General features: G+C 40.4%; 1 protein-coding gene, 1 long non-coding RNA gene and 1 other non-coding gene across 25 annotated transcripts in view; 1 reads left to right on the top strand and 2 right to left on the bottom strand.

The window, feature by feature from the left end:
- The window catches only part of KDM4C (lysine demethylase 4C), a 425929-nt gene that overhangs the window by 327002 nt on the left and 72851 nt on the right, over window positions 1-26076 (top strand). The gene's annotated exons all lie outside the window — the stretch shown is intronic.
- Window positions 921-14276, bottom strand: LOC113595867 (uncharacterized). The gene is made up of 2 exons (XR_003416496.2): window positions 14126-14276; window positions 921-1293 (listed from the first exon to the last, which is right to left on the bottom strand). It is a non-coding gene; the product is annotated as an uncharacterized LOC113595867 (long non-coding RNA).
- On the bottom strand, window positions 24090-24208 carry LOC113595894 (5S ribosomal RNA). The gene has a single exon (XR_003416554.2). It is a non-coding gene; the product is annotated as a 5S ribosomal RNA (ribosomal RNA).

Genomic DNA, 26076 nt, shown 5'->3' with positions numbered 1-26076 from the left:
GCTGCTTTGTATAAGGAAATATGAAGACAGACCTCTTCATGTTGATGGAAGAAATCCTTTGGGTTTCTGGTGTCTGAAAAATAAGTGTCTAAAGCTCTGGAGATGAGTTCAGAGGGGCAGTCAGTAGAAGGTAGACCAAGGGGCTCATAAGCAATGGCACGTGTTATTTCACAAACTCAAGGGACAGGATGAATATTCTAAATTTCTTGCACTCCTTTAGAGATTGGATGGTGCAGGAACTAAAGAGCTAATTACTGGCCAAAGGACTTTTTAGGAAGGTATTTGGGTAGATTACATTTAGACATGAAGTGCCATTCTCTTGGCTTGGCCTGTCTTCCTATGAATGGCATCATGGTGGCTCTGAGAATGAAATCATCAAAGAAATATTCCAGAAACTTCTTTCTCTGGGGATTCTGTTCTTCCTGCAGGACAGAGACTGTAATCCGTTCGTCTTTGCATCACTAGAGCTGCAGGTGGGGCCTGAGCCCATACCCAGAAAAGGCTTAAATGATGAATGAGTGGGGGTGCCTGGGTGGCTCAGTTGGTTAAGTGTCAGTCTTCAGCTCAGGTCATGATCTCACAGTTCATGGGTTTGAGCCCTGCGTCGGGCTCTGTGCTGACAACTTGGAGCCTGGAGCCTGCTTCGGATAGTCTGTCTCTGTCTCTGTCTCTCTCTCTTTCTCAAAAATAAAATAAAATAAAATAAATAAATAAATAAATAAATAAATAAATAAATAAATAAATAAATAAAAAATAAATGATGAATGAGTGGACAAGTTACAAGATTTCCCTCCGACCTTGGCTGCTAGAATGGCACAGAGGGACTCAAACCAGTACTCCATTAGGAATAGTGTGTGCCCACCTATGTTTCATATCAGGATTCCTAGCAGGTGAGATTTAGGAGGAGTTAGGAGACCCAGTCAGGCATTGTCACTTATATTGTGATCAAGGTAAGACATGAGGGACAAAGGCATCCCATTTAGAGGTGACTCCACAAACGTTCATTGGATCTTCCAGAGCCTTGTAGTTTGGGTCTTCTCTGAGGTTGACGGTGAAAGGGATAGTCCTTCACATGTAACCATTTGCAGAAGCAGAGCTTTGATTGTGTCCTGCCTGTGAGTCCCAGCATGCTGCCAGAGGGCTGCAGGCAGTCCTTTTCCTGTGAGAGTCTGCTTTGCTTTTGCAGCCAGCTTTGTCTGCTGACTTGACACTTCATCTTGAGACTGCTGAGTTGTCATGCTCCACTCCAGATCTCACACTGCTTCAGAGCCACTTCCTTGAGGGCAGAACAATCTATAGAGAATAAAAAATGAAACGGGCAATTTTGTCAAGCATTTGCAGTAGCAAAACAGAGAGCTGACAATAGGGGCTTATGTCTGTTGTTCAACAGAATGAATGATCAAGTTGTATGCAATAAAAGGAAATTGTCAGATTTAGGAGAAGTGATAAAATATAGCACCAAACATTACAGGCATTTTCCTTATTTAATATTTATGTTCCTTGCCATTGTTAGGGTTCAGTCTCAAGCAGAAATGAGACCTGCAGTTCCCTATTGTCTATTTTCATGAAGAAGTGAGCACAGTATTTAATTATTTATCAAATAAGTAGAGTTCTGTCTGTTCACCAGTGTGCAAGTACTCAACAGTTCAAGAACATTACCCCCCCCCCCCGCCATTCTGAGTCAGTGTTTTGTGCATATGTTCATATGTGTGTATATATATAAAGCACACACATGCATATAAAAATATATATATTTAGTATGTGTGAATAGATGCCTTTGTGTATGTCAGGGGAAAGGAATTGGTGATGTTTACTCCAGCTATGTCTTAACTTTAGCTCGAAGTCATTAGAAATTATAGGTTAACATTTCTGTGCAAGGGGTAGAACACCAGGAGGGGTCTTCTTGTCCTGGTTCTGCTGCTGGCTATGAATCTTAATGCAAGGAACTTAATCACTAGGCATCTAATATTATTTGCTACCTGTAAAATGAGATAATCATATCTAACATCCAAAGACATAACGAATCATGAATTATCACGTGTAAAGAGCCCCGGGCAAATAGAAGTTAAGTTCCATATGAGACAAAGTGGTATCATTTAAACAGTAAAATTGTTAGATTATATTCCTTCTTTATCGTCCCTTCTCTCAAAGGAAAGATAGGCGAGGTCTCTCCACTGTAACTCTATGAGAATTTTGGTCCAGGTCATTAAGGGGTTTTTCGGTTGGGATAAGGTTGAATGAGTAAAAGCACTATGTAGAGACAGGACTAAAAAGCCTTAGAGATTTATAGAAAGGATTCAACTGGTAGTCTGTGGTATAGCTGTGGCAAAGAGTTACTCAGATCATCGCCTTTAGGTCCTTGTAATCAAGTGCCTAGAGAAGACAGGCTCTAAGTAACCATGAGCATTTTAGTGAAAATAATCTTAATGGAGTTAGTTGGTTGCTTCTAATGCACTGGGGAACTTAAGGAAATAAAATAATGAGCATGGGAGCTCTTAATTTAATGTCCGTGGTAATGACCTGAGTGCTACTAAACTGAAGCTTTAGGTGCCCCTGCATGGTGCCACCATCTGTGAGAATGGCTTGGTTCTGATGGGGGATGTGCCCTCAGCCTTGATCCCAGATTAAAGAAGGCCCAGGACAGAGTCATAGCCAGCATTTGACATGAACAAGAAATAAACATTTTGTGTTGTTAACCACTGAGGTTTTAGAGATTGTTTCTACTAGAGCATGAAAGATAATATAAAGTCTGTTCCATCATATGCTTTTGGCAAATGCTGCCATAGTGCCCAGTGGGCTTGTCCTATAGTAATTGTTCTAAGTGTTGGGGGCTCCTGGTTGCCTCAGTAGGTTAAGTGTCTGACTCTTGGTTTCAACTCAGGTCATGATCTCATGGTTTGTGAGTTCGAGCCCCACATCAGGCTCTGTGCTGGCCATATGGAGCCTGCTTGGGATTTCTGTCTCCCTCTCTCTTTGCCTTTCCCCAACTTGTGCTGTCTCTGTCTCTTTCAAAATAAATAAATAAACTTAAATAATGATAATAATTGTTCCAAGCATTGATTATGTCCTAATGCAGGTCTCTTTGATCATTCATAAAGCTGCTACCATAAATGAGACCCAGTGCACATTGCATGTATTATTTATTTATTTATTTATTTATTTATTTATTTATTTATTTAAGACTAGGTTTATTTTGCAAACTAATTATTCTTTTTTATGAATATAATTTATTGTCAAATTGGCTTACATACCACACCCAGTGCTCATCCCAACAAGTGCCCTCCTTAATGCTCATCACCCATTTTCCCCTCTCCCCCACCCTGCCATCCACCCTCAGTTTGTTCTCTGTATTTAAGAGTCTCTTGTGGTTTGCCCCCCTCCCTCTCTGTAACTATTTTTTTTCCCCATTCCTTTCCTTCATGGCATTCTGTTAAGTTTCTCAAGATCCACATATCAGTGAAAACATATGATAATCTGTCCTTCTCTGACTTATTTCACTCAGCATAATACCTTATAGTTCCATCCATGTTGCTGCAAATGGCATGATTTCATTCTTTCTCATTGCTAAGTAGTATTCCATTGTATATATAAACCACATCTTCTTTATCCACTCATCAGTTGATGGACATTTAGGCTCTCTCCATAATTTGGCTATTGTAGAAAGTGCTGCTATAAACATTGGGGTACACATGCCGTTTTGCATCAGCATTCCTGTATCCTTTGGATAAATTCCTAGTAGTACTATTGCTGGGTCATAGGGTAGTTCTATTTTTAATTTTTTGAGGAACATTCACACCACACTGTTTTCCAAAGTGGCCGCACCAGTTTGCATTCCCACCAACAGTGCAAGAGGGTTCCTGTTTCTCCACATCCTCACCAGCATCTATAGTCTCCTAATTTGTTCATTTTAGCCACTCTGACTGACATGAGGTGGTATCTCAGTGTGGCCTTGATTTGTATTTCCCAGATGATGAGTGACATTGAGCGTCGTTTCATGTGTCTGTTGGCCATCTGGATGTCGTCTTTGGAAAAGTGTCCATTCGTGTCTTCCGCCCATTTCTTTACTGGATTATTTGTTTTTCAGGTGTGGAGTTTGGAGGTGGAGGTGTGTTCAGGTTTGGAGTTCTTTATAGATTTTGGATACTAGCCCTTTATCCGATATGTCATTTGCAAATATCTTTTCCCATTCCGTTGCTTGCCTTTTAGTTTTGTTGATTGTTTCCTTTGCAGTGCAGAAGTTTTTTTTTGCTTTTTTTTTTTTTTTTTATCTTGATGAGGTCCCAATAGTTTATTTTTCCTTGTAACTCCCTTGCCTTTGGAGATGTGTCGAGTAAGAAATTGCTGTGGCTGAAGTCAAAGAGGTTGCTACCTGCTTTCTCATGTAGGGTTTTGATGGTTTCCTGTCTCCCATTCAGGTCTTCCATACATTTTGAGTTTATTTTTGTGTAGAGTGTAAGAAAATGGTCTAGTTTCATTCTTCTGCATGTTGCTGTCCAGTTCTCCTGGACACCATTTGCTAAAGAGACTTGTCTTTTTTCCATTGGATGCTCTTTCCTCCTTTGTCAAAGATTAGTTGGCCATACATTTATGGGTTCAATTCTGGGTTCTCTATTCCACTGGTCTATGTGTCTGTTTTTGTGCCAATACCATGCTGTCTTGATGATTACAGCTTTGTAGTAGAGGCTAAAGTCTGGGATTGTGATGCCTCCTGCTTTGGTCTTCTTCTTCAAAATTACTTTGGTTATCTGGAGCCTTTTGTGGTTCCATGTGAATTTTAGGATTGCTTGTTCTAGCTTCGAGAAGAATGCTGGTGCAATTTTGATTGGGATTGCATTGAAAGTGTAGATAGCTTTGGGTAGTACTGACATTTTGACAATATTTATTCTTCCAATCCATGAGCACGGAGAGTTTTTCCATTTCTTTATATCTTCTTCAATTTCCTTCATAAGCTTTCTATAGTTTCAGCATACAGATCTTTTACATCTTTGGTTAAGTTTATTCCTAGGTATTTTATGCTTCTTGGTGCAATTGTGAATGGGATCAGTTTCTTTATTTGTCTTTCTGTTGCTTCATTATTGGTGTATAAAAATGCAACCAATTTCTGTGCATTGATTTTGTACCCTGTGACTTTGCTGAATTCATGTATCAGTTCTAGCAGTCTTTTGGTAGAGTCTTTTGGGTTTTCCATGTAGAGTATCACACTGTATGTATTTTAAATAACTCTTCCACTTACAAGCTGTGTGATCTTGGTGAAGTTTCTGAACTGCTCTGTGCCTCAGTTTCTTCTTCTGTAAAGTGGAAATATTTGTGTTACCTATTTCATGGAGTTTAGAGGATTAAGTGAATAGTTTGTATAACATCCTCAAAGCAATGTCTGACATGTAGTAAATATTTATTAAATTTGTCTGTAAATATGTTCCAGGTCCTGAGAAGTTACTTATAAGGGGTTACACATAAAGGCTTATAAACATGAACAAGGACATATTAGTTCCAATGTTCTTAAGTTCTTGGAGCTCATAGGTCTAAGTAGAGAGATATGTTAAAAAATGATTATGAAGAGGTGTGGTGCTGCAAGAATATCTATCAGGCAGACTAAGTTAATTTGTGGGGTGAAGAATGGATGCTCTTGAAGGAATGACATTTCAGAGCTTAAAGATGGGTAGGTATAGCCAAGATGAAGGTAGTGATGGCAGGGGAAGAGGGGAGGGAGTTATGTAGGTAAAGGGAGTGGTACATTCAAGGACCCTGAAGAGGGTAGCAGCTAGGCACATCAGGGAACTGAAAGAAGCCAGTGGGATGGGAGCCAAGTAGAATGATGCAGGAGCCCTGGAGCAGTGTGGCAGAGGAGAGCAGTATGGCCTACACGGGCATCCTGGCCATGGTTGTGTGACCACGGGCAAATGCTCATCCTCTTCAGGCCTTAGTTTCTTCTAGGGTAAATTATCCTTTCAGTTCCAAAATTAATATTCTAGGATCTGTCTTCCCTTTTCCTTTCCTAGTTTCAAAGAGCCAATGAGTTGTTTCTAACAAACTCTAATTGTTTAGAGAGAACTAAGGAACAAATGAAAGGAAGGGAGAAATAGATTCTTTCTAGTCTGATGCTTAACCTGACTTTTATACTGTAACATATGGAGTCATGGTGGCTGACCCTTGGGCAGCTCTGGGTCCTTGGATGACATTTAATCTTGCTTGAGGATGGCATCATGTTGAAAGCTCCTGCTAGATGCAGAAAGGCAGGCGTTAGGGTGATGGTCCCACGCCCCTCCTCTGCTCACAGGAGTGTGGACTTTTAAAAACTTTTTTCCTGTTGTTGTGTTTTTCTTCTCAGACTGTATGGTGAGATAATTTTAGCATTTATAGAAAATGTTGCTCCCCACTGAGTTCCTACGTTAACCCCTCCTGAGGTGAATGGAGCATGCAGCGGAAGAACTTCGTATTTTCCTTTTTCTTTCTTTTATTATTTTTCATTAAAAAATATTCATCTCTAGTATATTTGAATACCATATCAAGCAGGAAAGTTTTAAAAATTGGTAGATATTTCTATGTTTTGAAACTCCACCAGCCCTAATTGTGGATTTCAGAGTTAGGCCACACAGGATTTTGGTCTTGGGTCCTCTTATGTACAGTGATTTGTGCAACAGCAGTATCAGAACAGAATTACTCTGCTGAGTAAATATGCCTTCTGCCACAGAGGGAAATAATTATCCACATTTTGTGCTGTGTTTCCCAATGGATTCTTTATAGAAGAGTGAGGCTGGGGGAGATCGTGGAACCAGGAGAGTCCACTTTGGGATAGGCTGCTCTAAGAGGGATACTCACACCCTTCCTTCAGTTCTAGTGCCCCCGTCCCATCTGCCACACTGTCCTTGGGAAGTAAGCACTGTACTGGACACCACCCTGTTCAGTCCTTTCTTCTGTCTGAGCTGCTATCAGTGTGCTCTCTGCCTTGGGTAACTGTAGGTGCCACCAGAAGACCCCTGCAATCATGGGCTGCAGGATCATCTTGCAAGAACCTTCAAACTGGTATACACCCCCTGAGTACCCTCATAAGGACAGGCCCATGGGTAATTCATACTTTTCCCTAAAGTTTGTCTGCCTGAGAGCAGGCCTGAAGTCTATAGGGTCTTCTGGCCTCCTGCCCTTCAGTCAGTCTCCCACTTGATTCTCCCTCATTTCTAATCTTATGGTGGGACACGGCTCCTGCCCCAAGTTGAAAGACCTCTGGCATGCTAAACAGAGGTAGGGTGCAAAATACTGGTCTTAATAAAGTTGCAAACTGAAAGTAATGACAGGGTAACATGTATTTATTTGCCACTCACATGGCTCCTTTACTTTTGACAAAACTGAAGGAGCTCCCAAAGGATATCAGCCACTAGATAGTGCTGGATGGGGGCTGGTATGCATTTGGGCATGTGACTTGGAAGGAGTTCAAAAGAATTGAGGGATATTGCTGCAACAGAACTCTTATATTTCTACCCACTTACTGATGTGAGTGCTTTTTTTAAAAAAGAAAAATACAATTTATTTTATTTTTTTTTTATTTTTTTTCAACGTTTTTTATTTTATTTTTTGGGACAGAGAAAGACAGAGCATGAACGGGGGAGGGGCAGAGAGAGAGGGAGACACAGAATCGGCTCTGAGCCATCAGCCCAGAGCCTGACGCGGGGCTCGAACTCACGGACCGTGAGATCGTGACCTGGCTGAAGTCGGACGCTTAACCGACTGCACCACCCAGGCACCCCAAGAAAAATACAATTTAAGTGACACTTGAAACTTGTCTCACTCCATCAGTGTGCAAAATAAACCCATATTTATATAAACTAATTTAAAGAATCTTCATTTGTTTATCTGGTTAATAGATCCATTTCTCCCGGGGCTCCTGGGTGACTCAGTCATTTAAGCATCCTACTTTAGCTCAGGTCGTGATCTCACAGTTTGTGAGTTCAAGCCCTGCGTCGGGCTCTGTGCTGACAGCCTGCTTCCAGTTCTGTGTCTCCCTGCCTCTCTGCCCCTCTACTGTTCACGCTCTGTCTCTCTCTGTCTCAAAAATAAATAAATGTTTAAAAAAATTAAAAAAAAATTTAGAGCCTTGTCATAGGAAAATTAAAAACTGAAACTTCAATTAATATGCATGTTTTTGTTATGCAGAGGATTATGATAGTGGTCAATAAAATGGCTTTGAGCATAAAAGTATCTTCAGATAAAATTCTGTGGAGGAAGTAGAATATAGATAATATAAGTTTAAAGAGAAGAAGGAATGCTATAACATCTGTGAAAGAAGCGCCTGTTCTTTCATGATTTTTAAATGGATGGGAGGGGTAGAGATGTGTTTTTTCTCCTAAACATCACTATTTAATACAGAAGAATTATAACTTTAAAAAAAATTTAATGTTTATTTATTAAAAAAAAATTTTAAATCTTTTATTTATTTTTGAGAGGCATGAGAGAGAGAGAACATGAATGGGGGAGGGGTAGAGAGAGTGGGAGACACAGAATCTGAAGCAGGCTCCAGGCTCCGAGCTGTCAGCACAGAGCCTGACATGGGGCTCAAACTCACAAAACATGAGATCATGACCTGAGATGAAGTCGGACCCTTAACTGACTGAGCCACCCAAGTGCCCACACTGCTTATTTATTTTTGAGAGAGACAGAGACTGAGTGCGAGTGGGTTAGGGGCAGAGAGAGAGGGAGACAGAATCCGAAGCAGGCTCCAGGCTCTGAGATCCCAGCACAGAGCCTGACGTGGGGCTTGAACTCACGAACTGAGAGATCATTACCTGAGCCAGAGTCAGATGCTTAACCGACTGAGCCACCCAGGTGCCCCAGAAGAATTATAACTTTTATAATTACTTAAAGTTATGAGAAATTTTATATGTCTACTTAAAACTGTGCAAAGGAGCATATAGATTTTCAAAATTCTATCTGTTTTTGGTTTGTGAAGGAGGCTGGTTTGGGATGCTACAGTGGTTTCCAGCTCTGGCTTGGGAGTGTATGAACAATGCAGATATCTGAGCCCCCGTTCAGACTATGAATCAGAAATTCTAATTGGGGGCTGGGGTGGGACCTTATGTTTCACACAAGTCCCTGATTCTCAGTGGATCTCAGTACTAGTGTTTGGCTCCCTCGTGTACACTTGCTTGCTTTCCTCCTGGGAGGGACTCCTGAAGCAGGAGGTGACAGACCACTGCACAGGTGGTGCGGTGCCAGACACTCAGGTGGGAAGAAACCAAGAAGCCAGAAGTTCCTGGGGTGTCCACCATGGAATGGGGAGCTGGAACAAAGGCCATTTTGTCCATTCACTTTAGGGGAGGTTCACTATCCATAAATGATCGCTGCATAGCTCATCCTAAGTGGCATTTTTGAGCTCACCTTTGAGAACTTTCAGTTCCTTATTGCAATGTCTTAGCCTTATTAGGATTAATATTGACCCAAGATCTACCCAGGATCAGTCAAAAACCATTGATTTAGAAACTATTTGAGTTTCAAAATCTGAGTCCATCGAATAATGAAAAGTAGTCAGTGATTCCTAGCCATCCTCCTAGATCTTTTGATCATAAAAAATTCCCTCAAGATATGAAATGTGGCTATTATTAGGCAGTATGAAATAGTCTGAAGGGTTTGACTTAATGGACTAAATTTGCTACACATTGCCATGGGTGCATTGTCTTTCTCTATTTTTTCTTTTATGTGAGAAATTTGTTGCCGTTTCCTGTGTCTCGACAAGATAAATGAACTAATTTAAAATATTTTCCACGCCTCATCTGTCCACTCTACAAGCTGTCGATGGGCTCGGATTGGGTGCCTGCATGCCAGCCGCCCTCAGCCGGGAGTATTGTTACTATGAAGAAAGAATGTTGTTCCATAGCAGAGTGGACCTCCTTTGCAAGTGTGCTTTCACATTCTTGCAGGATTGGGTGAGAAAGTCGATATTTGGTCGAGCTTTCTAAAGCACGTTTGCTTGACTTAAATGAAGTTATTACATTTCTTTTTTTTTGTTTGTTTTTAATTGAAGAGGTGGGAGAAAATTTTCAAGAACCAATGAAGGGGAAAAGTTGAATGAGTTAAAAACCAAAACAGAAAGGAAGAAGAAAAATATTGGAGTTATTAAAATCTAGAATTATAAAAATTACAATTGGAAAAAGTTACTATTTGTCTTCAAAATAACGTTTCTAATTTTACATATATTACAGGTTGGGTAATTTAAAAAATATCATGGAATTTCCACATGTATATTATTTTTTACAGTCACTCGAATTCACCATAGATTCCTTCATTGCACATTTCAAGGAAAGATTATGTTCAGAACATTGCAGTGGCACACAGCTGTCAGGCATTCTCATCCTCTTTTGCATCAGCATTGAGTTCTTCACTGTATTTACTTGTATTTGTAGAGGAGGCAGAGCAAAGAAGTGATAAGTTGGAGACCATTTTTACTGTTTCTGAGATAGTACAGACGGATTCCTTTTGGATTTTCTGAACTTTTTTTCTACTTAATAATACATTTTAATGGGTCTTTGGGGGAAGTCATAACTTTACTACACTGCTTATCACACCGGCTGCTCACATGACAATACTCTTGTGAGGTACAATATTAAAATCATCTCTGGCTAAAAGTGGATTTTGGCTTTTAGCCTAACACTGAGCAGATAACCTTTCCAGTCTAAGTTAAATGTTCCCATAAGCTCCTTAAAACCAAATTTTCCTTGTTAAAAAAAAAGTTACTGAATATAATTCCCAAAGGGTAGGGTATGGAAGCTATTTAAATTAGACTTAAAAAAAAATCCTTCCTGTATTTTGCTGGCTTGGCCTTTCTTTTGCTAATATTTGGTTGGTACTTCTTTGCTAGGTTTGATTGAGAGGTCAGAATTCTCCCCAGGAAGGTTGATGGTCCATCAGATGGGTTCACTTCCTTAGTTTGAACCGTGGCTTAAAGCAGGATGCTGAAGTCTGCCACCGAGTGATGGTGCCTTCCCTGGGAGTTGTTGCAGAATCTGTCTCAAGCCTCATCTTGTACTTGACTGTGACCCTGTTACTGCCCAGAGCTCTAAACCTCCAGCTCCCTCATAACAGAAGGCCAGGCTTTCTGTGGTTTCCCCAGTAGGTCAGCTTTAAGGTAGATGAAAATTTGATAAATGCACTTATAACCTCTTTGGAGCTTTCTGTGGGAACTTTGACAAGTACATTCTTTCTCCTAAATATTTTAACACACAGCCTTTAAAATGACATTTACCTCTTCTAGGACCATTTCTGACAGTGGCATGTGGTAGTTTTATTTTTATTTTATTTGAAAACATCATTTGGGGTTTTATAGAAAAAGAATAAAATATTTATCTCCACAGCTTGTTATCAGCAGGGAGGATAGGCATTCTTGGATGGATGGAAGGTTTATTGGTGGAAAGAGTTAAGAAGCTATTTTGTGATAAAGGATTTCTTTGCATTTTTTCCTGTAGTCAAGTAAATTGCTTGTGGGTTCTTGCTAAAAAAAAATAAAATAATAATCCCTCTGGTGCTGCTTTTAATTTGATCAGGCTTAAAATGTTTTCAGAAGGGTTAAGCTTCCTTTGCATTAGTGTCTGGTGTGATCAAATAAAGGGATGGCTTTGGAATGGACTAGATTTTTTTTATGATGCTGTTTAATGTTTATACAGAAGGTGCAGTATAGTGGACCATTCAAAACAACAGCACCATTTTTACATGACTTTGGGGTGTGTGGTGTATCCCCTTTCCATCGATAGATTTGACTCATGTAAGAATTTGTTTCCTGTGATATATATCTAATGTAACTCCAATGTCATTTAGAGGTAGTAGGCATAGCAACCCACTGACATGATTCCTCATGTATGGCTACTGATAGCTAAACTTTACCTGCAAGGGGAAGGATTAATTGTATATCCTGTTCTTCTTCATTAGGTAAAAGTTCGCAAGATAATATATAATCCCGGTAGGGCACAGAACCATTGTATGAACAGGTGAGCCAAGTTGTGAAAAGACCATCGAAAAGCCTAAAACTTGGTGGAAAAACCAAAAGCCTCCACTGCTTGGGGGCTCTGTTTTTAATCTGATTCTCTGCTGAGTTCATGAATATTTCAAGTGGACCTGAACAGGTGACTCTTTGTTCCCTGGGAAGAAGATGGTTTTCAGTGGAAACTTACAGTCTGTCATTTTCATGGGAATGGCTTTAACCTAATACAGAGTGGAGGTCTGAATCCACCTGAGAGAAATAGGAAAATACTGTGTGACATTTTGCCAAACTTTACACAAGTCTAGTAGTAGAATAGAATATTTTGTCCACCCTAATAATGTAGATGTTGTTTTGTTTTGTGTAACTGAGAAACTTGAAATCGTTGGTAGAGTTTTTCCCTTCTAGAAGAAAGTAGAAATAGATGCTGTCTGTACTGTAACACAAGTCTGTGAGCCCAAATATCTAGCTTCTTATATTTTGATGAGTGATAGATGCAAGTAGGTAGATACATGCTTTTAGTGACCCTGCTTTAAAAATTAGTTTACTAAACGTGGCTATAGCAGAAAAAAATGTAAATACTTCAGTGTTCTGGATGCAGACCCTGAATCTGGTAAGGAGATTTCTCCCCACTCCTCCTGGTTCATAAAAATAAATCTGAAAAACGTACACTGGTGATAAAGAGTTAACCTGTAGTCATCACACTTGCCATCAAAATGGGAAGATAGTATTGAAGAATGAACATACTGGCTCACAGCTGGGAAGATTTTGGCAGGAAAAAATCACATGACATTGAGTGAGGCCAGGTCCATCAAGGAGACTTGCTACAGATTAGTTTGAGAAGAGTTGTTGATGCTTGTCTTACCATTGGGCTCTGCACAGGTTCAGCAAATGCTGCTACACTCTTTGTGAAGATTTGTTTAAAAATCACACATTTTTGTCCCTTGGTGGTACACTCCCCTGATAAACAGTGGAACTTGATTTTCTGCCCCATTTGTGTTGTATACCCAAGCACTGGTGCCTTTTGCTTTGGCACCCCGAAGAGAACTGACGTATTATCACATTCTCTTTCTTTTTCCCCCCTCATCTTTTAAAGAAAATAGTAACAATGGCCGTGTTTGTAACCTTTTATGTTTAGAGGGCACTTCTGTACCCCTTATCCCATTAATTCCTACAGTGATTCTGCCAAGTATAGCTGGAGAAACTGAGGCGCAGACACAGGGGTGCTTGCCCAGGAGTGCTCCTCCTTAGTGGAAAAGCTGGAACTCATACTCTAGGCTCTACCAGTGCCTCTAGTCTGGCAGGTAGAGATAAGTGGTGTGAATTAGTCTGAAAATTGCTGAAATACCAGTAAGCATTATGAGCCCCAACCCTTACTTTATTACAAAAAAAATCTCGAGGCCTTGATCTCTTTTATTCCCTCAGTTGCATTAATCTTACCAGGGCCAGTGAAGAGGATTCCAAAGAAAAAGGTTTTTTCTTTTTAATTTACCATTTAAAAGTACTACTTTGGCCTTGAAGTTGTAGGACTAAAACATATGTGTACATACACTTAGACCAAAGCCGTTTATATTTTACTACCTTGAAGCTTGATGGACTCTTGTGGAATGGAGAGAGCAAAGGGACTCTCTTTCTACACAAGCATACACATGACAGAAATAGAAGTGTGTGCATTCCAGGATAAACTGGATTGTCTTCATCTTTTAAAAAAGTAATGTGAATGATAGAAGACCACACTTCAGTTTTATGATTGCCAACGAGCCATAGTATAAGCAGTAAATGTCTCTTAAAGTATGAACACGTTCTTTCACACATCTGCTTGGGTAATTCACTGTTCTGTTTGGAAGGATCTCACAGAAATGGAATTTTTAAATATTGAGAAATCCATTAAGAAATAGAGGGAGAATGAAAAGCTCATTATAAGAGCCATGCCAAGGATAATTAAGATGTGGCCTAGCATCCAAAAAATATTTACTTTTAATTGAAATGAACTTTTAAAAGAAGTTAATGTTCCCACCCTTTGGCTGAAGAGTTCATTGCTGGGTTGGTCTAACATCAGTTTGAAGTTGATCAGCCAATTTTTCACGAAAGAAAAATGTTGTATACATTGTAGATAAGGCATTATCATTTTCATGAAGAAAATCTGCAATTTTGGAATTGACTTACTTCTCTGTTGCAGCTGTACACCTTTTTGTGACCTGTTCATGGCTAGTTGCAAAGACAGGGAAACAGAGGGTAGTACATGGTGCCTTTGGTTCACTGTGGGAGTAAGTTGGCTACTTCTGATCCTGAAATGATAGGAGAGGAAAAAATAGGTCTAAAGATATCATGGTTTATGCCCTATCCTTTTTTTTTATATTATTGTAAAAACAATAAAGCAACAACCTTAGAGGAGAAAAAGAAAACCCAGAATTCCACTGACCTAAACATGATGTTCTTCATTGAAATCTCTGTTCATTTGTGTGCATGGTTGTAATCACAGTGTCCATAGTGACTGTGGACATTTTTAATAGTTCTGTGTCAGGAGTTCTTAACTCTTCTGTTCCATGGACTCCTTTGGCAGTATTTTTAGTAAAGCCTATGGATCTCTTTTCAGAAAAATGTTTTTAAGTTTTTAAAATAAAATATACAGGATTACATAGGAGACAATTATATTTAAATGCACTTATTAAAATAGTTTTAAAATTAGCTTGTGATATGGTAACACATGCTTTACTACCAAAGCATTAAATAACAAGATGTGACAAAGCCATCGTCACCTAATTTCTGAGTAATTGTGAGCATAAATATTTTAAAATTGTGGATCTGAAGGTGGAGGGGAGGGCAGGACAGGTGGGGAATTTCATGCCTGGTGATCTCTATTACCTGGGTGAAGGAAGAGGCTCAGCGTTTCTAGAATGTGAGGAGTTGGGCTAGTGTTGAAGAGTTAAAGTTTTGGAACAGATGGGGCAGCATTGCTTAGTTCTTATTGTGTCTTAGGTACTGTACAAAACTTTTTATGTATGTTATTTCTTTTAACACTGAGAACACTCTCATGAGGGATAGTTGCTACTGTCATCTTTACTTGACCGATGTGGTAACTAAGCTTGGAGAAATTACCGACGAATAGATCATTCACTGTTCTTCAAAGGAAGTCTACCTAAATAATCCAGAAGTAATATCCCTGATTGGTAATGCAAATTCAGGGCCTCATTGGTGACAGCATTAGGATTCAGTTCTAAACCTTTGACGAGAGCCTGTTTTACTGCCTTTTGTCCACTTCTGAAACTGAGAAAGATAATTTGTCTTATCTAGAAGATAAATCCTGAAGCTCACTGTTGGGTGATTTTTCTCCTAAAGCTACTGTTGTAGAAACCCGAACAGGAAAGGCAGTAGGATGGAGGCCGCAGAAGATAGGATAGGCTCTGGATTGTTCACACCTTCAGTCAGCTCTTTGCAGGACCACAGTCATCTCTACTGGAGAGGTTCTTCCTCTGAAAAGTCACATGGGACATATCTGCACCGCATTAACTTTATAGCTTTTCATCACTGCTTCCTCAGGGTTGTTTGGGCATACGTTGCCAGGGCATTATAATGTAAGCGTAAATTTTCTCGATGTGGTCTAAGGCTGGCATAATCGAAGGACAAGAGGCAAAGGGTTTGGGGCAGGCCACAGACCAAGTACTTCATAAGTGACAGTCTCTAATAAGGGTCAGATGTATGCAGGAGTCTTGGGACAGCTCTGGTGCTCAAAGCAGGAGGCATGTCCCAGGACGGCAGCTTGTAGAGCCTTCAACAAAAACTGATGAGGCTTCTGGATGTTTCCTTTTCCCAACCACCTGAATAAGTACCATTCACTGAGATAAACATATGCAGTAAGCGTGCATATAATTGTTTATTTAAACTGCTAAAAAACGCGTGTGGGAAGTTGGATATGAGAGAGGTGCTTAGAACCTGACTCACACAACCTAGTTCCCTCATTGCAGACTGACGAATGGGAAATGTTTTTACTCTTCCAACCCAGATTTCACCAATGAATGCAACAAATTTACAGAAAACAGAGATTTAAGAAATTTCAATAAATCTACAGAAAACAGAGATTTAAGAAACTATACGCACCTCTCAAAAAAAAAAATTGAACAAAACAATACTGCAGTCTTTCATGAGATTGGATGTTTGCACTGTCTCAAAACAAATACTGCTACGGTCTCTGTCTTTGATGTATTTATTTTTTGGTCATATATCTTTAGAACGTCAGGCTCAAGGCCAGAAATAAATAGAAAATGTTTTATAGTCCTTGATTTGATAATGCCAATAGCAAATCATACCTGATATTCATAATAAATAAAGTTTCTTTGGCCAGGGGCAGAGGGTGGGGGCTGCCCTTGGAGCAGTGGAAAGCTTTGTAAGCCAGCCTTCCAAAGTTGTGTGAAACAGGAAAATTGTTTCTTTTTAAATTTAACACTGAGAATTAAATGATTAAAATATTATCATTTCCAACCTTAATTCAGAGAGATCTAAAGAAAATGAGTTTAGAAATCCTCCTAAGTTACAAGTAATTTACAAATCTGGGTTGTTTTTTATTAATTGGGTGGAGAGCACCCTCAGTAACTTTAGCAGGGCTTACTTGTACCAAAAAGAACAGAGGGTTTTAAAAAAAATTAAGTAAATAATTCAGTAATTTTGAGTTCAATTAAATGCTTTATTCAAGGGGAGTAAGAATTCCTGTTTGATCTCTTGTAAACAATAATTTCAAATAATGAAATTTCCTGTAGGAAACAGGTGCTCTTTAATATTAACATAAAAAGAAATAAAAATGCAAATACAAAAGTACTTAGAGAATGTTTATTTTGTGATTTAGGAGGCTTGCTTTTCCCTCCTATCGGCTGAAAGATGTTTAGTGACACTTAATAAGTACTCGGAATAAGATTTGTTCTAAAGCTCTCTGTATGCTGTAATTGTATGCCCCCTTTGCCCTTTAAATTTGAAATAAACTTGAAATGAAGGGTGGAATCCAAACAGGCTGTTAGAGAAGTAGAAATGATAAGTGATTGATTTTTCCCAACATAGATAACATTGCCTATTTTGTGATTCAGCAAATGCTGCTATATACTATCAGTGAAGTGCCTATTTCAACAAGAGATTGTGATGCTGCCTTTAATTTATTTGCAAATGCTGCTTTTATGTCTGGGTTTTTCTGTGCAGCCCAGGTAGTAAGTGCAGAGGGGAAGCTGTTTTATGTTTAGGGAGGATAGGAAAGAAGGCCAGGAAGCATTCAGAGGCTAGCCTGTTTCCCCCAGGACCGTCTCTTCACTTATGTGTATTCAGGCCCCTTTCCCCCACCCCTCCTGTGACTTGCCCTTGTGTTGTACCTGTGCAGAACTAGAGTCAAAACCACATCTCTCTGACTTCCCAGTCCGGGCTTCCAAATACTATGAAATCCTGTCTGTGTAGGGAAGGCAGAAGTGTGGTCTTTGGTCAGCATACTTCCCAGATACTTTGTAAACTGTGCCAGGTGCCTTTGGTAAGAAGATGAGTAGAATTTGTCCAACCCCTGAGAAGCAAAAGATGGACAAGCAAAGAGACATACCTGACCAACAAGCATTCTTAGCCAAAGGTTGTTCTGATTTTCTGGATGGGCTGGTTTGGGAATTGCTTGGTTGCCTGGGTTTAAACCTAAGTCACTCAGAAAACTAATAAAATAGCTGTTCTGTTTTCCATCTAAAATAAACCAACACTACTAAACCTTCCCCAGTCTCTCATCTTGGCAAGAGAAGGTGAGGTTTGTGTCAGGTACCGTCTAAGACCTTCTGAGAGCTTGCCTTTCCAGCCTTTCATCCCTTAGCTTTGCTCACACTTCAGTTAGTTTTGCCTGTTTTTCCATCTCTGAGCTTTGTTACATCTATCTAGAATGTCCTTCCTCTTTCCCATGCTACTGCACATGCACTGGCTAACACCTGCTGGTCATTCCAAGGCGAGCACCACCTGCTTTTGCTAGCCTCCCTAGTTTTCTAAAACCCTGCTGGCAGCTTCTCTGAACCATGTGGCAAACCCTGTATCCCTGCTGCTGCAGGCTCGGTTGATGTACAGAACGTCCCCAACACTCTCCAAGACAGTGTCTGACCTGGTAAGAAAGCACTGCATGTTGTCTCTAAACTCCAAGAAATTAGTTATAGGAAACTTCTGACTTTGGAGAAATCCTATTTTTACTTTATTACAAGTTCTCTAGAGCCAGACTGATGGAACTGACCCGACAGTGCCTGGACTTGGTGACTTGTGCCCTCAGTTCAGAGAGGTGCACAGGTCACTTGCCTGAGCTCTGCTGCCACATGACCTGAGCCATTCAAGCAGAATCATACCTGCTGTCTTGTCCTGTATGTGGTGTCCCTCAAATGGCTGTCATGAAGGTCATCCTGTCTTTCCCCTCAGTGAGAGAAGGATGGTGGAAGTGCTGGGGGTGGGGGAAGTGACCAATTGAGGCCACATGTTGGCCTCACCTTGGTTCTCCAGCCCTCTCTCCTTCCAAATCCAGTAGCACTTTATCTTGCTTATTGTGATGACCACTGCAAAGCTTTTGTTACAGCTATTTTTGTATGCCAGATTGAGCTCCTTGAATATACAGATTATATCTTTTTCACTTTTATATCTCCTTTCACATTTAGCAAAGTACCTTTTATATGGAAGATATTTAATAAGTATTGAAATGGCCAAAAGAATGGATTAACACATGATCTATAATAAGGAAACAATAATTCATTTAATCAGTGCGTATTATACACCTGCTGTGTGCAGTCAGTGTTCTGGTGCTGGGGTTAAAAGGTGCTTCCAGACAGATTCCTATTTGATGAGCTTCTCTGTGGTGTATCTTCTGATCTAAAATAAAAAGTGTGACTGGGCTGTTGACATAGTACTTTTCAAGAGTCATTTGTTAATTTGTCAGTTTATGTATGAACTACTATGGCCTTTCCAGTTCTAGAATTCTTTTGTGCTTCTTTAAATTTCTCAGGGTCAACAATGACTCTCTAGCCTTGTTTTGAATAAGTGCAGACTTTGATCTGATCCCTACCACCTCTGCCCATTTTTCTAGCTGTGTCTCTTGGCCTGACTGAGCTCATTCCTCTGCCCTTTCCTCTTTATCCTGCGTCTTGACTTTTTCTTAGCTTCTCATTTTTTTGCATGGTGAATCTCACTGAACAAAAAGCAATGAGATAAATGGCTTCTGATACATATCATAAATAAAGATTTAATGCAACACACTTGACATCATGAACCATATATTTTAATGCTCTGAACTTGAAGTGTAGAAATAACTTTTCGTGAGGAGGGTGGGGAGACAGAGGACTTATGAGCTGATGCATGAGTATTCAGAATTGAGTTTTACTGTACCATTTCATAGTGTCTTCTGTTTGTAACATGCTTAGATGGCTGAGGTCAGACATTTCTGCGTGGTGTGAGTGGTGTGAGTCTGTGTAGTGCTTGGAAAAAGCATTTTTGGAGAGCAAAAGGAAAAGGGAATTAGCTACTATATCATTATCATTAGCTTGTTAGTTGTCTGATAGGGAAACACTAATTAAAAAGCATTTGTGCCTGTTTGGGAATTACCTGCCTATATTAGGAAGGAAAAACAATCACTAAATTGGCAAAACAACAATAAAATCATACTACAAATCATATTAAAAGGGAAAAAAAGGCAATGGATGTGCTTTGAACTTCCAACTCCTTCACAGCTCATCATTTCTTGATGCCCTTTGTGCTCAAGGAATCTAATGATACACAAAGCTTCATTGCCAGATACTTCATTAATTCCTCAATCCATTAGGAGCCTTAATGGCCTATGCCATTGGAATAAGTATGGAAATCCAGTCCCCCAAGAAAGTACAGTGCTCTATAAATCATACTCGCTCGAGGATTCTCTAAGCCCTTGACACAGAAGAATAGATGAAAAATCATTGTACTTCCTGAATTGCCTTATCCTAAGAGGCTCAGAATAATCAACATCCTTTAACCCTTTAACCCTCAACCCATGGTTCTCAAAGTGTGATCCCTGGATCAGCAACATCAGCACCACTGGGAACTTGTTAGAAATGCAAATTTGGTGGCCCTAGCCAGACACACTGAAACTCTAGGGGTGGATCCAGCAATCTGTGTTAAGCAGGTCTCCCTGTGACCTGCTCTAATGTCCCTGTGGCATACTTCTATAATGAAGGACTTTTTTTTTTTTTTTTTTTTTTGACTGTTAAGGAAAAAGGTGAGCAGGTCCATAGCTTCATCCTAATCTACTTGTTTGGATTCAGTTTAATTGAGCAAACCTTCACTGAGTATCTGTTACATCCCAAGCATCCTCTCAAGGAAAATGACACTTTAAAATCTCTCTAGTGTCATCTGTGCTAGCATTTTCCTGCTGTGGTTGGCCTGCCTGGAGGGCAGCCCCTCCTCAACTTTGTTCTAAAGCACCAAAAACAATGATCCTCTGGGCTGCCTTATTTGACTTCTCAAATCTCCTTCATTAATTGTCATCCACCAGTTGGTTCCTCATCCCTTTCCTAGAGGGACACTGACACCTCTGAGACCTGCAGGAAGAATGGCCCTGTCTTTCTGAATCTTTTCTGCTTTCAAATGCCTGATAATCTTGCCTTGCCATCCATAAGCTCCCTTCTATCCCTGTCCCTCTAGAATTACTTTTGCCTCTACCCCATCCACTGCTAGCGAGGTTCTTTCCCCCAGGGGACAGACTGTTCAACCCTAATCTTTTTTTTTTTTTTAAATATATGGAATTTATTGTCAAATTTATTGTCAAATTATTGTCAAATTTATTGTCAAAGATGCCCTCTTAAATACCCATCACCCACCCTCCTCTCCCTCACACCCCCCATCAGCCCTCAGTTTGTTCTCATTTTTTAAGAGTCTCTTATGCTTTGGCTCTCTCCCACTCTAACCTCTCTCTCTCTTTTGTTTTTTTCCTTCCCCTCCCCCATATGTTCCTGTTAAGTTTCTCAGGATCCACCTAAGAGTGAAAACATATGGTATCTGTCTTTCTCTGTATGGCCTATTTCACTTAGCATAACACTCTCCACTTCCATCCACGTTGCTACAAAGGGCCGTATTTCATTCTTTCTCATTGCCACATAGTACTCCATTGTGTATATAAACCACAATTTCTTTATCCGTTCATCAGTTGACGGACATTTAGGCTCTTTCCATAATTTGGCTATCGTTGAGAGTGCTGCTATAAACATTGGGGTACAAGTGCCCCTATGCATCAGTACTCCTGTATCCCTTGGGTAAATTTCTAGCAGTGCTATTGCTGGGTCATAGGGTAGGTCTATTTTTAAATTTTTGAGGAACCCCCACACTGTTTTCCAGAGTGGCTGCACCAATTTGCATTCCCACCAACAGTGCAAGAGGGTTCCCATTTCTCCACATCCTCTCCAGCATCTATAGTCTCCTGATTTGTTCATTTTGGCCACTCTGACTGGCGTGAGGTTATATCTGAGTGTGGTTTTGACTTGTATTTCCCTGATGAGGAGCGATGTTGAGCATCTTTTCATGTGCCTGTTGGCCATCCGGATGTCTTCTTTAGAGAAGTGTCTATTCATGTTTTCTGCCCATTTCTTCACTGGGTTATTTGTTTTTCGGGTGTGGAGTTTGGTGAGCTCTTTATAGATTTTGGATATTAGCCCTTTGTCCGATATGTCATTTGCAAATATCTTTTCCCATTCCGTTGGTTGCCTTTTAGTTTTGTTGGTTGTTTCCTTTGCTATGCAGAAGCTTTTTATCTTCATGAGGTGCCAATAGTTCACTTTTGCTTTTAATTCCCTTGCCTTTGGGGATGTGTCAAGTAAGAAATTGCTACGGCTGAGGTCAGAGAGGTCTTTTCCTATTTTCTCCTCTAGGGTTTTGATGGTTTCCTGTCTCACATTCAGGTCCTTTATCCATTTTGAGTTTATTTTTGTGAATGGTGTGAGAAAGTGGTCTAGTTTCAACCTTCTGCATGTTGCTGTCCAGTTCTCCCAGCACCATTTGTTAAAGAGACTGTCTTTTTTCCACTGGATATTCTTTCCTGCTTTGTCAAAGATTAGTTGGCCATACTTTTGTGGGTCTAGTTCTGGGGTTTCTATTCTATTCCATTGGTCTATGTGTCTGTTTTTGTGCCAATACCATGCTGTCTTGATGATGACAGCTTTGTAGTAGAGGCTAAAGTCTGGGATTGTGATGCCTCCTGCTTTGGTCTTCTTCAAAATTACTTTGGCTATTCGGGGCCTTTTGTGGTTCCATGTGAATTTTAGGATTGCTTGTTCTAGCTTCGAGAAGAATGCTGGTGTGTTCAACTCTGATCTTAAGTGCGGAGCTCTATTCAGAGGAACACCTAGAACCTCTATCAACAAAGGGTAACAAGAGTAAAAAACTCAAAGTTTACCTTTCTCCTAATAGCTGTTTCCTGAACCCAAGGCCTCATTATCCTGTGCCTCAGTTTTTCTGTGGCTTCCTAACAGTTTTTCCACCTTGATCCCTCTTGCTGCTAGAGTGGCTACTTTTAAATACTAACTCTATCATTTCTCAGCCTACTATCTTCAAATATGTGTCTATGGCCAAAGCAGGGGTCAGCAAACTAAGGTGTGTGTTTATTGTTGTATATAAAGTTTTACTGGAACACAATGACACTCATCATTTGCAGATTATCCATGGCTGCTTTTGTGCTACAATGGCAGAATTGAGTGGTTGCAATTGGGACTATATACTACACAAGCCTAAAATATTTATTATCTGGCACTGTAACAAAAAGTTTGCTACCCATGGTCTATAAAGTTTAGTCTGTTTACACATAACATACTGGCATATTTGAGTTCAGTTCTGCCAGATTACAATATGCTTTCCCTTTACTCCTGTCTGTGCTGCTTCTGTTTCCTTCCTTTCATGCCTTTGTTTGAATTTATTATTTTTCCTTATTCTGTTTCGTTTTTCACACTATAAGTTAATTGGTACTTTCACCCTTGTCCCAAACAACTCAAGAACCTTAGACATTTTAAATGTCACTTTTACTGTTTCTTTCTTATACGCTTTAGTTGTCATCTGTTCATGTTCTCTATATTTGAAACCCAGAAGACATTACTATTATTGTGCATAAAGTCAATATTCATTTAGACTTATCTACATATTTAGCATTTTGGTTGTTCTTCACTTCACACTTACTTCTGATCCTTGTTTATGAAAGAAGAAGGAAAAATTCCTATGTTTGCCCTCACATTTGAATGATAACTAGGCTGACTATAGACCAAATTTAATTTTCTTCCAGAAATCAAAGACATTGCTTCATTGTCTTTTAACATTCACTTTTGCAAATTAGAGATCTGATGGTAATCTTATTTTTCTCTTTTCTTTTCTGGAAGATTTTGGGATTTTCTCTTTTTATTTTGAAGTCTAAGATGTGTTTAGGTGATTCTTTTTTCTTTTTTTTTTTTCTTTTTTTTGGTTTTTTTTTTTTGTTTTGTTTTTGTTTTTTTTACTTGATTCTACCTGTTGGGCTTTTTTTTCAGGTCTGGAAAAAATTTCTGTTATTTTGTCTGTTTTTATTCCTCTAAAATGCCTTTTGGAAAGATAATAGAATATCTGGATTTTACCAAACTGGTTAGCATTTGTGTTCTATTTTACTTATTTTGATATTTTCTTCTCTGTTCTATAGGCTCCCTCTTCCAGTTGCTAATTTGGGATGTAATCCAATACATCTTGAGTCTTCTTTTTCTTTTTTTTTTCTTTTTTTTTTTTAATCCACCCACCCAGCCCCCACCCTCCAGCCCCCAGGCGCCAACCCCTGGTCCCACCCGCACCACACCCCCCCCTCCGTGCAGGTGCGGGTGTGGGTGGTGTGTCAGGAAAGGTGCAAAGCTTGGGTGTGGCTTCCAGCAGGTGCAGTGGGATTTGGCCGGTGCCGGAGCTGGGAGCGTGCCCCTTGTGAAGTGGGGTGGGGCATGCGGGCAGGGCGGGGTGGGGCGGGGCCTGGCCAGGCCGCTCTGCTGGCCCGGGAGGGGCTGAGGGAGCAGTGGCTGGGGTGTGTTTGGCCCCAGGAGCCCCGCTGCCTGGGGAGAGAAGGACAGGGGGGGGGGGGGGGGGCGGGTGGGGGCCCAAAGGAGAGGTCAAGGAGGCCAAAGGCAAAAGCCTACAGCCCCCGGTATTCCCAGGTGGTCTCCCATCCAAGTACTAACCAGGCCCGGCCCTGCTTAGCTTCCGAGATCAGAGGAGATCTGGCGTGTTCAGGGTGGTATGGCCGTAGATGCCAGTGGCTGCAGCTGGGAGCCTCAAGAGCCTGCTCCACGCGTCCCAAGCCCAGCGGGTGCCGTGCTTCACCCATGCACCTGCCAGCCTGCCTGCCTGTCTGCCTGCCTGCCGCCACCCTCTGCCGCGGGCCTTGATTCTTCTTTTTCTTAATGTTTATTTATTTTGAGAGAGAGAGAGCGAGCATGAGTAGGGGAGGGGCAGAGGGAGAGAGAGAATTCCAAGCAGGCTCTGTGCTGTCAGTGTGGAGCCTGACGTGGGGCTTGAACCATAAACCGTGAGATCATGACCTGAGCTGAAATCAAGAGTTGGACGCTTAACCTACTGCGTCACCCAGGCACTCCATCTTGATTCTTTTTAACAATGATATTTTGAATGTCTTAGAGCTATGTAGTTGTTCATTTTTTTTTTAATTGATGGGGTATATTTTGGAATCTGTATCATAATCTGTACTGTACCTCTTTTAAACTCATCTGCTTTCACTTACCTGACTCCTTAGGTCAGATATTCTTCTATTTGGTAATAATCATAGCACCTCTCATTTATTTTTGTTTTCCTTCAAATGTTTCTGGTTTTTAAAATGTCTGATTGTATTTTGGTTGCACATCGTGGGTGTACTTTTTCTTTTCTCAGCCCAAATGAAAATCTACTTGTCTTGTTGGTGAATGATGGGTCAGATCACAGGACTCAGATTCAGATCAGATAGGATGACCTCACCTGCTGATGATAATTGGGGCAGGATGGGCCATGGGCTGGTCTGACAGTGGGTAGCTTGTCTTTTAGGTGTTTGCTTCCACTCTTGGCACTGGCCTTACCAGAACTGTCTCCTCAGAGATATCTACTGTTTTCTGGGGATTTGCTCCCTGGGGTTAGTTACACCTTTTCTTGATAGTCAGTACTATTAGGGTTTCACTCTTTTTCCTTTATCTTTACTTAGGGGTTGAAGCTGGGAAGTTTGTAACACAGGCTGACTCTACCATCTTGATCCAATCAGCAATGTGTTTCCTGAAGGCCTTCTTCCCTGTCTTGCCTCCAAGCATGACTCATTGCACAGTCATTCTGGTTCCACATAGCACTTTGTCTCTACTTCTTTCATAGTGCTTATTCCACTGTAACATTTCTTAAGAAGTATCTATTTGTCCTTGTCTTTGCCCTGCTGAATTAAATTCTGTAGCTAAGACATTGTGTAGGTGTCAGATTGCCATAGACATTTCATCCAGGGTACAGAATAACTGGTTTAGTAGTCAGCAAGTGAAAATGGGGTTTGGAAATGTAACATAGGCTATACTATAAGATACAGAATGTCTCCCCTACTTGGTTTTATGTATTTATCTCCTCAAGAACCTGCTTGATGTTTAAGTCAAACTTTCCAACTCTATGAATAAACATCTTCCAAAGCATCAAATTATACTAGTCTGAAGTTAGATTGATTTTGCAAAGGATAAAGTTGTATCCTTAGAGATGACTGCCTCTGGGGGAAAAGAGGGCCCTTCCCTTATTAGATTCCAAGGATTGAATCCTCACTGGGATTAAGTGTATTATCTCTGTTTCCTTTGCCTTTTTAAAAAAACTTTTTATTTCTTTCTTTTTTCTTTTTTCTTTTTTTTTTTTTGAGAGAGAGAGAGATAGAGAGCAGGGGAGGGGCAGAAAGAGAGGGAGACAGAGGATCCAAAGTGGAATCCAAAGCAGGCTCCATGCTGACAGCAGAGAGCCCAATGAAGGCTCAAACTCATGAACTGTGAGATCATGATCTGAGGTGAAGTTTGATGCTCACCTGACTGAGCCACTTAGGTGCCCCTAAAAAACTTTTTGAGAGAGAGAGAAAGATTGTGTGTGCATGTGTGCAAGTGGGGGGAGGAGCAGAGGGA

Source organism: Acinonyx jubatus, chromosome D4 (assembly GCF_027475565.1).
Source record: "Acinonyx jubatus isolate Ajub_Pintada_27869175 chromosome D4, VMU_Ajub_asm_v1.0, whole genome shotgun sequence".
Lineage (NCBI taxonomy): Eukaryota > Metazoa > Chordata > Mammalia > Carnivora > Felidae > Acinonyx > Acinonyx jubatus.
The sequence above is the reverse complement of the archived record's forward strand: the minus strand, read 5'-3'. Positions and strand labels throughout refer to the sequence as shown.